Below are 14,218 nucleotides of genomic sequence, written 5' to 3' on the forward strand. Positions count from 1 at the left end.
TGCAAGTAGCCAGTACATCACATTTTTGTCTTTCACATTCTACTCTTTCCATGCTTTTAACTCATCTGCAGTCGGAGGGATACCCAGCTTTGGCTCATTTTCTTCACCTGAAACAAATTCATAAAGGCCCTTTCCAATAAGAAAGTTTGTCACACGGAACTTCCATGAAGGGTAGTTGTTCTTGTTGAGCTTCTCAATAATGGGATTTCCACTGTTCTTTGCCATTATCACAAAACTAATACCAAACAGCAAGCAAATCTTCTGTAACCCTCGACCTGTAGTGCACAGCAATACACCAGATAACCTTTTTCACTGTCTGCTCAACAATACATGCAATCTGCAACCAGTTTACAGATAAACCTTGTGTTTATTCGCTAGTAAATACCTTTGAACTTACTGATCTGAAATCTGTAACCTGTGCACATGTATACGGCAGACATAGCTAAACTTGCAGGATACCTCGAACTGCTATTCGCAACCTTGCGAGTCTAAAACGGGACCTGAAATGACCTCGGATGGCCAAAATAGCAGCGGGCAAGCCTTAAAGGACTTGTCTGCAAAATACACAGTGCTCTTCGCGCACACCAAATCTCACTGCAATCTGAGATTTTTGCTCTGCCTTGCTTCCGGTGCCTCCATAGGCACTATCCAAAAGAGAGTGGAAGCACTATCCAAGAGAGAGTGGAAGAATGGGAGAGCTTCTTACCTATTGCTTGCTTGCTCAAACCTTGCTTCTTCTCCTTCACTTTTGAAATCAGCCTCTCTTAGTGGCGCGGCTCTGATACCATGTCAGGAATTGCGTGGTGGGGGGATTTGCTCAAGATGCTGCGCCGAACACACACAGAATGCACAAGGAGAAGCTCATTCAAGAGACAAGAAGAGAGATGGAGGCCAAAATGTTTTCTTGCTGGTTTCTTCTTCTTCTTCCACACACTCTACAATGTACACAAAGTATAGATAAGATACAACATAAAGGAAAGTGGCCTACTAAGTCAAACAATGCATAACCGACTACATTAGTCGACTGGCGCTATAACTATGCCAACGGTAAATAGGTGTAACAACCTGAATATAATAAGTAATGAGTCAGTGGCCATGTGAGAGTCATAATGACCACCAATGTGCTAAGTGTAGACGTGTGGACCCATCTAACTTGGCGGTCCATCATCAATGTCTGCATGTATTGAGCTTGTCATCTCAACAGAGGTTTGATGAGGCCACCCTTGCTAAAAGTCGTGATTATCCTTACACCTGGTAGTGTTAGGTGTATTCTCTGTGCTATATAGTCGGCTTCACACTTCGTTGCCTTTTTGAAGGGCCTTCTTAGGAGGATTTCCTTTCCACAATTCTCACCATTTGGAGGAACATAGAACAGGACTGGCAAGCTTTCTGTTTTAATAGTTACAAGGATTCTGCACTTCCCTAGAACTGCTTGTGGGTGTTTCCCGTAAGGATTAAGAGTTGCATCAGTCGGTTTGAGCTCTGGTTGACCTAGTAGAGTCCATGCTTCGTAAGTCAAGATATTGAAATCTGCTCCTTCATCAATCAGAGCATCGATAGTATGCTCTCTTTTCGTGGTGAGTTTGACCCTAAGATAAGCAGGTGGTACTATGTCCTCGTCTTCCGGGTCTTGGCTTGTAAATTTAAGCCTTCTGACAAATGCCCTTAAGTCCCCAATTGCATGACCAGATGTGGATTCTCCACTGATGTCTTGGATCGTCAATGTAGTGCTATTCAAGGAGCATCTATTGTCAGGACTGTCATATCTAGTCATTCTCGTTGTTGTAGCTTGATGTTGTTGCTTTTCGCTTTGACTAGATGCAGTTTGAATGCAACACGTATGTGTTTTTGTAGTGTGGTCTTTTTTTTGCCCTTGTTGGCTAGATTGGCCCATTGAGGTTCTAGGGTCTCTGTTTATCTCTGTTCAGGTATGGGCTTTTGGTTGCTCTTTTGCAAGTGAGAATCCATGCTCGTGTAGAGCCATTATTACACTAGGGTCTAGTTTGGAGGACCTGTCATGGCACGCGGTTTCTCTCCAAACTACTTAGGGGAGGTGCAGAGGGGGCAGAGCCCCCTCTGTGGCCCCCGGCCCGTAGGGCCATTATGGTAGACACCATGCACAATTTGGAGGACCATTTATAGCCAAATTTTGAACTACTTGCTCTAAGTTTCAGCCCAGTGATGGATCTGTGATGTGCCTTTAGCTCTATGTAGCCTTTGGGGTCAATTCCGGGGTTTAGATGCGTCAAAATTTGTGTTCTAGATATCTGTCCGATTTTGACAGTTGTCTGTCCGATTCTCAGATGTCTGATTTTCAGGAGTCTGATTATCGGAATCGAACATCCAATTTTGGTTGCTCCGATCGGTCGAGTGGTCCCATTTTGGTTACGTCCGATTTCTGGAATCAGACGTCCGATTTTGATAGGTGTCCGATTCTGAGTGGTCTGATTCCTTGTGTCCGATTTCCAGGGTCCGAGTGTTCAATTTTTGAAATTGGACGATCGAGTGTCCGATTTTCAAAATCGGTCCGATCAGACAGGCAAAGGTGGTCCAATTCTAGGAGTCGTTCGATTCTGGGACTGGTCCGATTCTGGGACTGGTCCAATTCCTGGGAATCAGATTAGAAAAGTGGTCCGATTCCAAGAGTCGGATCTAAAAAGTGGTCCGATTTTCGGAGTTAGACGATCCGACTCCAAGAATCGAGTAGTCCTATTCTGGGACTCGGACGGCCTGGTCCGACGGTGCGGACAACGACCCACGGGTTGCGTGCGATGCCTCAAGGTCAATGCCTACTCCACATAATCATGCCATGCCTTACAAATAGGTGCAAAGCAATACAAGAAAACGCCAGACTTACCTAGAATCACTGTGGCGCTCAAATCAAATGGCACTCCAAGGATCCGTGCCCCTATTTCCCTGTTTCATCCTGTTATACAGTAACAGAAAACCCTACTGTTTTCCTTCTTTTTTCATATCCTAATCTTAACCTAATGCAACAAAAATCAAAACCATAGCTGGAGATGGATGGTCCTACTCTAATATTCAACAACAAATCAAAAACTTACTTGCTAAGGAGATCGAATACCTCTTCAAACTCCCTCGCTTCCTACCTATCTACCTCAAGCACCGGTTCGGGGAAAACCCTACTTCAATGCTTGATTCGAAGCGCGCAAGCGCTCAAGGATTGAATCTGTTGGTCTTGGCAACAGAACCAAAATGTGGGAGCTTTCGCTCAACTACCAAGACCCACGGACCACTTATTGTTTCAAGCGTTCCAGGCCGAGTACTAATGGCTACCTCTCACATAGCCGACGCGCAATGCCTACCTTACGGATGTAGTGAGCTTACCTCTATGCCGATCGAGTTACCTCCTCTCTCGTGCACTCCGGTACTCCACGATCCAAGTGTAAGCTTCAAGCAAGCTCCATCCTCAAGCTCCATGCTCCAAGCTCCATTGCCGCGAGCAAGACAAGAGAAGAAAAGAAAAGAGAAGAAGAGAGGAGAAGATGGAGAGCTTTTCCTCCCCGGTCCCTCACCCTCACACACTCACTCCCTCACACTCTCACACTCCCTCTCTTAAGCACAAGCTCAAGCAAGCAAGAAGAAGAAGAAGAAGAAGAAGAATAAGAAGAAGAAGAAGAAGAAGAAGAAGAAGAAGAGGAGAGCCACTTTTGGCCACACACAAGAATGAGCTTCTCATTCCACTTTTGGCTTTTATACATGCCCTACTCCTCCTTGGGCGGTCTTCCCCTTTTTACATGACCGGCCATTGGCCTAGGTCCTCTTTTTCTATTTCCTTGATATCCTTCTTGCTTCTTCTCCACCTCCCATCTATCTTTACAATTTGCACAAGAGAGAGCCTAGCACTCTTTTACAAGATTTCAAGGTGCGCCTTTGTATTTTAAAATGCACATTTCCCCTTTTGCATTTGCCTTAGACTTTTAGGGTTGCCCTTGCGCTTTTGGCCTTTTCTCCTCTTCTTTCTTCAGTCGGACTACCTTTTTTCCGCCTTTGCCATGCGTCTTTTTTATTTCCTTTTGCTTTCTTCGTGTTGGGTTAACACCTACCACTTCCCTTTGCTCAATCTCTTTGGATGCTTAGACAGGTTCCTAAAGCCCCAACACCCTTCGGATTCAACGCAATATCAATGAAAAGCATGTCTTCATCCTTGTGGATAGTGGTAGCACTCACAATTTTGTCAATAAATCTGATCAGTTGAAATGCATCCCTATGGCATTACACCACCCCTTGAAGGTCCAAATAGCAAATGGAGAAGAAGAAATCAGCACACATGTATGTCCCACGGTTCCCTTATGCTTGGTTGAAAATTATGTGGCACTACTCAATCTAATTGCCCTAGATATGGGCCCCATTGATGTTGTCTTGGGCTGTGATTGGCTGAAACAATTGGGAAAAATTGCTATGGACTTCTCTCAGCTCTACATGGAGTTTATGATGCATGGATAAGCTATCCACCTAGAGGGAGTTCAAGATTATGCTAATTTTTAGCTCATTACAACAAAACAACTCAAAAGAGAGCTTAAGAAATGCTCACAAATCTTTGTTTTGCAATTGAATAAGGACAATTACGATCAACCCTCTGTAGTATCTAATGATTCAGCCTTGTAGGCCTTACTTGAGAAATACAATGGCCTATTTCAGATGTCTACAGCCCTTCCTCCTAAGAGACAATTGGACCACCCACCTGACTTAGAGCCCCATTCCAAGCCAATAAACAAGCCCCCTTACAGACTCTCCAAGTGTGAGCGTGAAGAGGTTGCAAAGCAAGTCAAGGAGCTTTTAGAGATGGGTTTCATTAAACTGAGTTCTTCCCCCTATGCATCCCCTGTCCTGTTAGCCAAGAAGAAAGATGGATTCTTTCGCATATGCATTGACTATAGAGACTTGAACAAAATCATGGTGAAGAACCGCTACCCCATCCCATGGATTGATGACTTACTGGATGAGTTGAAAGAGGCATGCCTTTTCACTAAGATTGACTTGCGCTCTGGCTACCATCAGATTCGTATGAGGGAGGGAGATAAGGTCAAAACAGCCTTCAAGATTGATCGTGGACTTTATCGTTTTCTAATGATGCCTTTTGGGTTGACTAACGCCCCTGCCACATTTCAAGGCCTCATGAACAAAATCCTATAACCCTTTCTATTCAAATTTGTGCTTTTTTTCTTTGATGACATCCTCATACAAAAAGTTGTCAAGAAGTCGTCCAAGGAGCACTTGACACATGTCAAATGGGTGTTTGACATATTGAGAGAGTATCGACTCTTTGCTAAGGAGAGCAAATGCACCTTCATGCAGACATCTGTGGAGTACTTGGGACACGTTGTGAGCAAAAATGGCATACATGCTGACCCGAAGAAGGTGCAATGTGTTAGAGACTGGTCCACTCCTTCCACCACCACTTCTTTGCGTGGCTTCCTTGGTCTCTCTTCATTGTATAGATGCTTCAGTAAGCATTATGCCACCATTGTAGCACCTTTGACTGATTGCTTAAAAAAGGAGTCATTCTTTTGGGATACCACTAGTGATCATAGATTCAAACAGTTAAGGATGTGCTTACTTCAGCCACCATTCTTGTCTGCCCTGACTTCTCTAAGTTGTTTACCATTCATTGTGATGCTAGTGGCTAGGTTATTGGTGTACTATTGTTGTAAGAGCATGGTGTGATTGCATTTGAGAGCCGCAAACTTGATGAGAAGGAGATGCAAATGAATGTATATTACCAAGAGATGTTGGCCATCCTCCATGCCATCAAGAAATGGCACCACTATTTGTATGGCAGTTGCTTCCAAGTAAAAAGCGATCACTGAGTCCTCTAGTACTTCTTGACTCAATCCACTTTGACTCCTAAGCAAAGGCGATGGGTGGCAACCTTACAAAACTATGACTTTAACATTTCGCACACTCGGGGCAAGGGAGTCGGCGGCAACCTTCTAGCTTGAAAAGACGAGGCAAATAGCTATGCAACAAAAGGAGATATTTGATCTAAAACAGGAGCTAAAGGCCAAAGATGACAAGGAGGAAAGCTGGCGGCAACAGCTCGAAGATGAGAATCAAGAGCTAGTGAAAATGTAGAGAGAATATAAAATTTTAATCATGCAACATGAGGAGTTGGCAACAAAAATAGATCGGATCGAACGAGACATGGAAGAGCTTGCCGCAAGGGAAGAAGAAAGGAAGTAAGAAGAGGAGCAGCACCACAAAGAGATGGAAACCATGACCGAAAAGTTAAGCCTTGAAAGAAAAGCGCAGGAGAGAATGAGCAAGGGAGTGGAAGACCAGGAGCAGAGACTCATGGCCATGGTACAAAGACAATAAGAAAGTATGGAGGAGATGAAAAAGAGAGCCGAAGAGTGGGCAGACCAAAACGAACGAAGAGTGAAGACCTTGGCGAGTAGCCTGGTTCTCGTGGAAAAAGAGAAAATCCTAGTAGAAAGTAGAGCAGAGGCAACCCAAGTGGGCTTCAATACTCAACAATGAGCTTTCCTTAATAATCTAATGGATGCCACTCACACAGAGGAAAGGGAGTCCCTTGAGGTGGTAAAGAAGAAGTTGAGCATAGCAGGTTGAGCTCTACAAGCAAGGCTACACATGCCACCACAATCCGTTGCAGTTGGGATGAGCCTTGATGCACAATGCAAGTACCTATTGTTGGCCGGCCTAACCCCCCAAGAGACTGATGCACTGGGGTTTGTAGAGGAGGTACAGCAAGAAGATCGCCAAAGGGGTGAAGCTAAATTGCAATTTGACATGGGCAAATTCGAAGAAGAAGTAATCCCACAACCCCCTTCACCCCACTCTGAAGAACAATGGTAGTTGACAAACACATCCACGGAAAGAAATACCGCCCTAAGGGAAAAGAGAAAGAAAATGGTGGAAGAAGTCAGACAGAGATTGAGGGCCAAGCTTATGGTGCAGCCGTCCGCACCTCTTCCACCATGCCCAGGTGACCTGCCGGCCAGCTTCCATGCAAAACTCATAGTTTGGGAGAGACAAGAAAAAGAGAAGCAACCCTTTAACTTCAACTACCTCCTCCCCAACGACAGCCCTTCCCCTTAAAGTAGCGGAAGAGGTGATTGGTGTTGGACCACCCACTAATACAAATCAAACAATAACACCACACTAATCCCAAAGTTGTCTTCATCATCAATATCCAATCTTGCCACTTGCTGATCCATACGATGAAAATGAAAGCTAAGAAGAAGGCTAGATGACAAACATATAAAAAAAAGGCTAAGGCTAGCCTTTCATCCTTTGAATTAAGGGGATTTTAAAATTTTTTTAAAGGATAGTCATCATTTTTTGAGTATCCCAAATCATTTCTTATGCCAAAATCTCTATCGGGAGAGACATAGAAAGATAGAAATTGAGAGAGAGGTATAGAGGGAGAGGGAGAGGCTAAGAGAGATAAAGAGGGAAATAGATATAGAAGGGAAGAGAGAGAGGTTGAACAAGATAGAGAGGGAGAGAGACATAGAGGAAGAGTATAGAGATGAGAAGAGAGACAATAAGATTTTGACTTTCACTTTCTATCTACTTTGTGCTATCCTCACAATTGCTATGAAAAGTTATCGAAGATATTAAGAACCATTTGAAGGATTGAGTGCAAAGATCGAAACAAAGGTGGAACAAATGGCATCCAAGAAGAGCAGTTATGGAGTAGAACACATGGTTGTAACATAAAGTACTTGATCCTACCCCACAAGTCCACATGGATCCTCTTAACTCTATAGATTGGAAGCTTGCTTAATGAATTGTACAATGGGATTTATGAGAGTAGATAGATCTATTTAAAGCTTAGTCAAATGCTAAAATAATCTTGTGGAAGACTCCTTTATCACATGATATTTGACATGTGAAATAAAGTTGAAGTTGTCCAATTATCTTGTGGAAGGACTTGCTTTATGAGATATCCTTGCATGTATAATAAATCAAAGCCACCCACTTAGAAGTAGTTGCTAAGATAAAGTTGGAAACTATCCAGAAAACCCATGAGATTGAAATTTCTAGCAAATGGATAGGGATCGTAGAGCCGTATCAAAAATGCTAGAAATGAAAAAGGAACAACTTGAGAAATCGGAATTTAACAAAGAGAAAACGAAACCCTTAGGCTAAAAGGATCCATGACTAGACCTAAAGAATGGAAACCTTGTTTTAAAAAAAGTTTGCTTTTACATCATTATTAGATTAACTTCTCAAAGCAGCAGTTGATATTTTAGACCCGTCACTTGTAAGTGTGCCCTCAAGGGCAAGACCTTAAAGGCTGTAAGTATTAAATATCATGGAAATATTGCACTCTTGAGAAGAAAATTATGATGTTGTGAAGCACATCTTGTAGAAGCACAATTGGATTACTTGGTAAAGGCTTATTAAAGTGCATTTGCAATTGCTAGAAATGCATGGAATGAAGTAGAGATAAAAACTTAAACTCAAAAGCCATTAGAAATATGTCCTGAAATATAAAATGAGTCTACAAGGGACTTAATGATCCCTAGGTTGAATGAGATTCAAAGGAAAATGCTTTGTGATGCCATAAGAAAGTAACTATGTATGATTAAGTAATTGCACTCTTTGGAGGATTATGTTGACAACTCTATTAACCCTTATGGGATGCTCAAAGGTCTTGTTTACAATTTATTTTGCCTTGAAGAGATGCTAAATGTTTCATGAGAAAATATTACTTTGCTTAGTTTAAAGATAGGCTGCTTGCCTTGATTTTGTTTGAACCTTGAGATTCCCTAAGGGGGAGAGTTGCGCTTGTTTTGATCATTTATCAAGCGAGGATTTGATGCATGGGTAGATCACCTCCATGATCACACTGCCAAGAAAGATACCGCTAAAAGTAAGAGACTCAAATGGGAACTGCTTTTGATACACTAGCTAAAGGTCAAGTGGTGAGAAGGTTAGCACGATAGGTAATGTTTGCTCCTACAACATGAAAATTAGGTAGGCTCTAAACACCCCATGGGTCTAGGATGGATTTGGAAAACCTCTGTGGCCTAATTGTTATAGATTTTGGAAGACCTTATTCTAGATAAAGGGTGGATTACGCATCATGTCCATGAACTTGGACATGGATACTTAGGTAATCCCATTGTAAGGGATGGAATATTGAATTAGCATTGCACCTTGGAATTGCTATTGTTTTCTAAAGATTGTTTGATCTTGTTTTCATGTTTATGCCCAAATTATGTGAATGAACCTTGTATTAACATGCTAATTAAAGAAACTATTTCTATGTGTTGAATTAAATGTGGTAAATAATTAAACTAAGCAACTTTGTCTTAAATAAAAAGCAGCAGGGAGGATCCCTGATGAACCCATCCTATGGTAGGGTGGTCTTAGTAAGCCCCAAAGTTTCCCATGGAATAATAAGACAAATGATTTAGAAAGGGCTGAAATGTGAACATCCCAAGAAGATTAGTTTAGAGCCAACCTTGTGTTGTCTTAGAGGATTGGGATGAGACTTTACATTATGGATAGAGGGGTCAACATTATACATGTCTTTCATTTCTCACCCTATTTGAACCAAATGTGACATGGATCCACTTCAGTTTGGGTGGATTTGTGAAAGTAGTTACCTATGACTAATGTTAGATAAATTGGTAGGTGACCTTATTATCTAGAAACCTCATTTCAAGTCAATCCTTGTGGATATAGGGCTGAGCTTCACCTGCGAGTTTGACTCAAATGAGCCTAGGCAAGAATGTCCATGATATTCCAAGGGAGTTCCGAACGATGTCACCTAGGCCTATCTCTTGATAGGGCTACCCAAATCATGTTGTTAATGGAGCATTTGGTAGCATGCTAAGATTCCCCAATCCCCAGGCTACATATTTAACCATAGATGTTGTGTGAGTGAGCCACCTAAGTATTACACTATTTCCTTAGACAAATTTCACGGTCGATCTTGTATGAGACACATGGCTTCTTAGCAAAGATCTTATATATAAATAATGGAGTAACACAATTGATTTTTCTTCTTCTTTTTTTGGGCAATCTTGTTTTAAAAAATAATTATGATTTAAATTAACTTACCTTATTGCAATATAGATTCAAATCAAGCCATCGCATGATTTTCTAGTCTTCTACACTATGTACCAATCCACTATGCACTTGTGGGATTGCTCTCAAATATCGATATTCCCCAATATATTTACATTATATGGATAGGCGATGGCCTCCATATAGCGTCTATTGTTTCATTAATTTTGAAAAGCTAGTATACCTCAAGACTAATCTAAAGAGAATTCGATGAATGGAGGAGTTAAAGCTCATTAAAAATTTTATATTTTGAGAAGCCTAGTGTTAATGCAATAATAAATGTAGATGATTGAAATATCTAATAGGATCGGTATATTTATGATTGAGTAATTGATATCGTCCCTCTTGATAGAATAGCACATCTAGCTAAACTAAAACAAAAGAATTCTGCCATTAAAGGTTTCCGAGAACAATCCAATCAATATTTTCTTATCAAGGTCTACAAGAAACCTCCTGTGTATAGAGAAATATTAGTCACCAACTTCTATGACAAAATCCCTACCCAACGTGTTAGAAAGCTCTTGTATATATTTTATGTAATACAACTTGAGCTTTTGTGGTATGAATAATCACATATAAATTTTATTAAACTTTGTAGGTACTCCCACCTCTAATCAGACCATTTGAGACAAGTGAGGTCCCTAAATAGAAATCAATGCTAAGACCTGGATTGAATAGATGGAGGACTACTTCTCTGCTATACTGGATGAGTATAGCAAATCAAGCTATAATTGCTTGACTTTGTCTCACTAGAAAAGCACATTTCTAGTGGAAAAAATGGTGCCATGACAAGGTTGTCTCACCCACTGAGATCTCCCAAACCTCATTTGGCTCAATAGCAAGATTGTCATTCCTTATTCTTCTTATTTTAAGTAGAAGAATCATGTAAGAGATGCATCCTTCACCTAGAGTTGGACACTTAGATGTCTTCAAAACCTATGTCAAGGCTTTCAAGAGTGTTCATTGGAAGGGATTACAAAAATATTTAAAAAACTCTATTTTTGAGTTATAATGTGAGAACTGATATTAATGAGTAAAGGTAAGTGTGGTTACAGCATGAAAGTTATGCCCCTTGGCCTAAGCCAAAACACAAAGTTTCTTACAAAACAGTATAAAGATCCTGTATGAATCCTTAAGTTGGTTCAACACTTGTGAAATCTCATCCTTTAGTGATCTTATAACATCATCAGTGCGCTTGATAGTGCAAGAGCTGAACACACATGAATTCCTCCATGACTAGATAAACTTCAAGGTAATAGCAGGCAAAAGATTGATCAGCATCCAAGTATCATCGTCCAATAAGCCTTGATCACCAAATAGGACCACTAAAAATCTCATGCTGTCATTCAAATTTGCATGTCTAATCCACTGCTTCACTTTCCTCCAAATAGGCCTCACTTGTAAGCTGATTTGAGACTTAGATCTCTCCCCATTTCAAAACCATAAGAGATCCTGCATAAACTTCTCAATTTTGCCCCATGCAAAGTTACTGAAAGGCATCAGTGAGGCAATGTATACAATTGCATATGAGAGGAAGGTCTTACTCACTGTGATTTTACCCACAAAGGAGAGACAGTTTGCCATCCACTTTTTAAACTTATCTTGGAATTTCGTCAGAAAACCAATTGAATCTTTGGGTAAGAGATGTGCCTACTCCTATGGGGCTACCTAAATATCTAGCAATTTCACATGGCTTGACTATTTTAAAACCTAGCTGCATCACCCAAGCCTTCGGGCTAGTCTAAGAAAGCCAGAAGAGCTCTGACTTAGAAGAGTTGATTTTAGAGGCAAATAGTTCAGAGAACTCCATGTAGATACTCATCAAATTGTTAACAGACTGTTCATCAGCCTTCGCACAATTGATGCATTATCAGCAGCAAAAAACTGAACTACATTTGTTGACCCATCCGGCAACGGCAAGGCTCGAATAGCCCCTTTTTGAATAGCCTTATCAATTTTCTTGAGTAACGGATCCATGATGAGGGCAAAGAGTAACGGAGCCAAAGGACAGCCCTGTCTGATGGATCTCTCCAATTGGAAAGTAGATGTGAAGGAGCCATTGATGTTAATGACTACAAAGGCATTGCTCAAAAGAGATGCAAACATTTCAATGCTGAATTTCATTGCTAAAAGAACATGTAGTACAAATGACTGGCTAACTTTGTCATAAGCCTTGTCCTAGTCCATGTTAATTAGTACAAAGTCAGTTTGCAGGCAAGAGAGTAATCCATTGAAAGAATCAAATTTAGTATCACATCATGTATCTTTCTGCCAAATACAAATCCATATTGCCTCTCATGGATAATCTTAGCAAATAAGTGCTTAACCCTTAAAGCCAAGGTCTTGGCCATAGCTTTATAGGTAAAGCTCAAGAGAGTGAGTGGTCTCCAATTGGACACCTTAGTACGATCATGGGCTTTAGGAATAAGTTTTATCACCCCACTGTTAAAATCTGCTTGTATTAATCAAGTATTCCTCACATGATCCATTAAGGTCACCAAATCATTGCTGCAAGAGTTCCAAATTTTTTGAAATAGTTCAGTAGTAGGTAGTCCATCCTTTCTAGGAGCTTTCCCAGGTTTCATGCTGAACATTGCATTTTTCACCTCCTCCACTGTGAAAGACCAATCCAATAAAAGGGCTTGATTAGGAGAGATGGAAGTTGATTCTTCTAGAAAAGAGCGAACATGTTACTCATAATTGAAAGGAGTGGGAGGAATAGTCCCAGCAATTGCAGCCAGATGGCTTTTAAAGACAGTTGAGATCAAAGTATGATCCGTGACTATCTTCCCATCTTGATTTAGAATTTCAGCTATAGTTCCTTAATTTGTTTAGCTTTTAGCTGAGAGAAAAAAAACTTGTGACCATCACCATAGACCACCCAGTTACCCTTTAACTGAATCTTAGCTGCTCTTATAGCTTCTTCTTCAAGTAGGCTTAAAAAATTATCAATGTCTCTTAGAGATGTTTGCATGCATGCATCACCTGGCTCACTTGCAAGGGCAGCTGACACTGAGCTTCTAGAATTGGTAGCCCCTTTCAAGGTCTTCTTTCTTAATGCCGCTTTATTCCTGCCATGATCCTTCGCAACTTGAGTAATTGCATCTAGAGCCTTTTTCCAACCACAAATAGGGGAACCTTTAGTAGCTCTGCTCCAACCATCCTCAATTCTCTTAACAAAAGCTTCATCATGTAGAAAGGATGCATTCAAACAAAAGGGCAGTGGCCCCTCATTATTTTCTCAGAGTAGAGTAAGTCTAAAGGAGATGAGAATTGGTACATGATCATCAAATGACATCACTTCATCCAACATCCTATACCTCACACCACCCCCTATCCACCATGCACCACATGTAGCATATACTCTGTCCAGCTTACTACCATGCCAAGTGCGTCCAATATGTTTATTATGCTAGGTAAATTGCAGATCACCTTTTCGGTCAGAGACCAAGGCAATATCCCTTAGTTCACAAGCATTTTCAAAGTGTTGCCAACTTGCTCTTTCCACCAAATTCATGGTGCCATTGCCATGAGATCTATCAGAGCCATACAAAGTCATGTTCCAATCACCCCCCACAAGGGCATTCAATCCATCCAAATGCTGTTGTAGAAATTCCCATAAATTAGCTCTCTAGTTAGAATTATTGGGAGCATAAACCGTTCATAGCAAAAACACCTCAGAGTAGTAGGAGATGCTAATACCTATACAACTCCCATCACTAGCTTTAAAGGCCAAATGAGGCATCAACTCATCCTTGACTAGCATCATGGTGCCACATCTACCTTTGGATGCAATGTTAGAAAATTTACTATACCCATCAATCACAAATTTGCCATAGTCCTCCTCACCTAGCTTAATCTCCTGCAAGGCAATAGCATGAGGCTTATGCTTTTTAATTAATCCATAGGCCACCTTCTTGCGAAGGTCAGAGGAAAATCTGCGCACATTCCAAGTACAAAATTTTAACTTAGAGGAGAGAGAAGTCCTCTTAGAGTAGTGTAGGAGGATCTTCAATAAATTCATGACCATCTAGAGGAGCATATACAATTCTGTCAACAAGAGGATTCTGTGCAAGACTTTTGATTGAGGGCTCACAACTCTTTTTCTTGTCACCCTTCGAATCCATTGACTTGGGGGGCATATTCTTCTTGT

Source organism: Lygodium microphyllum, chromosome 25 (assembly GCF_053477565.2).
Source record: "Lygodium microphyllum isolate KBCC chromosome 25, Lygodium_microphyllum_v1.1.10, whole genome shotgun sequence".
Lineage (NCBI taxonomy): Eukaryota > Viridiplantae > Streptophyta > Polypodiopsida > Schizaeales > Lygodiaceae > Lygodium > Lygodium microphyllum.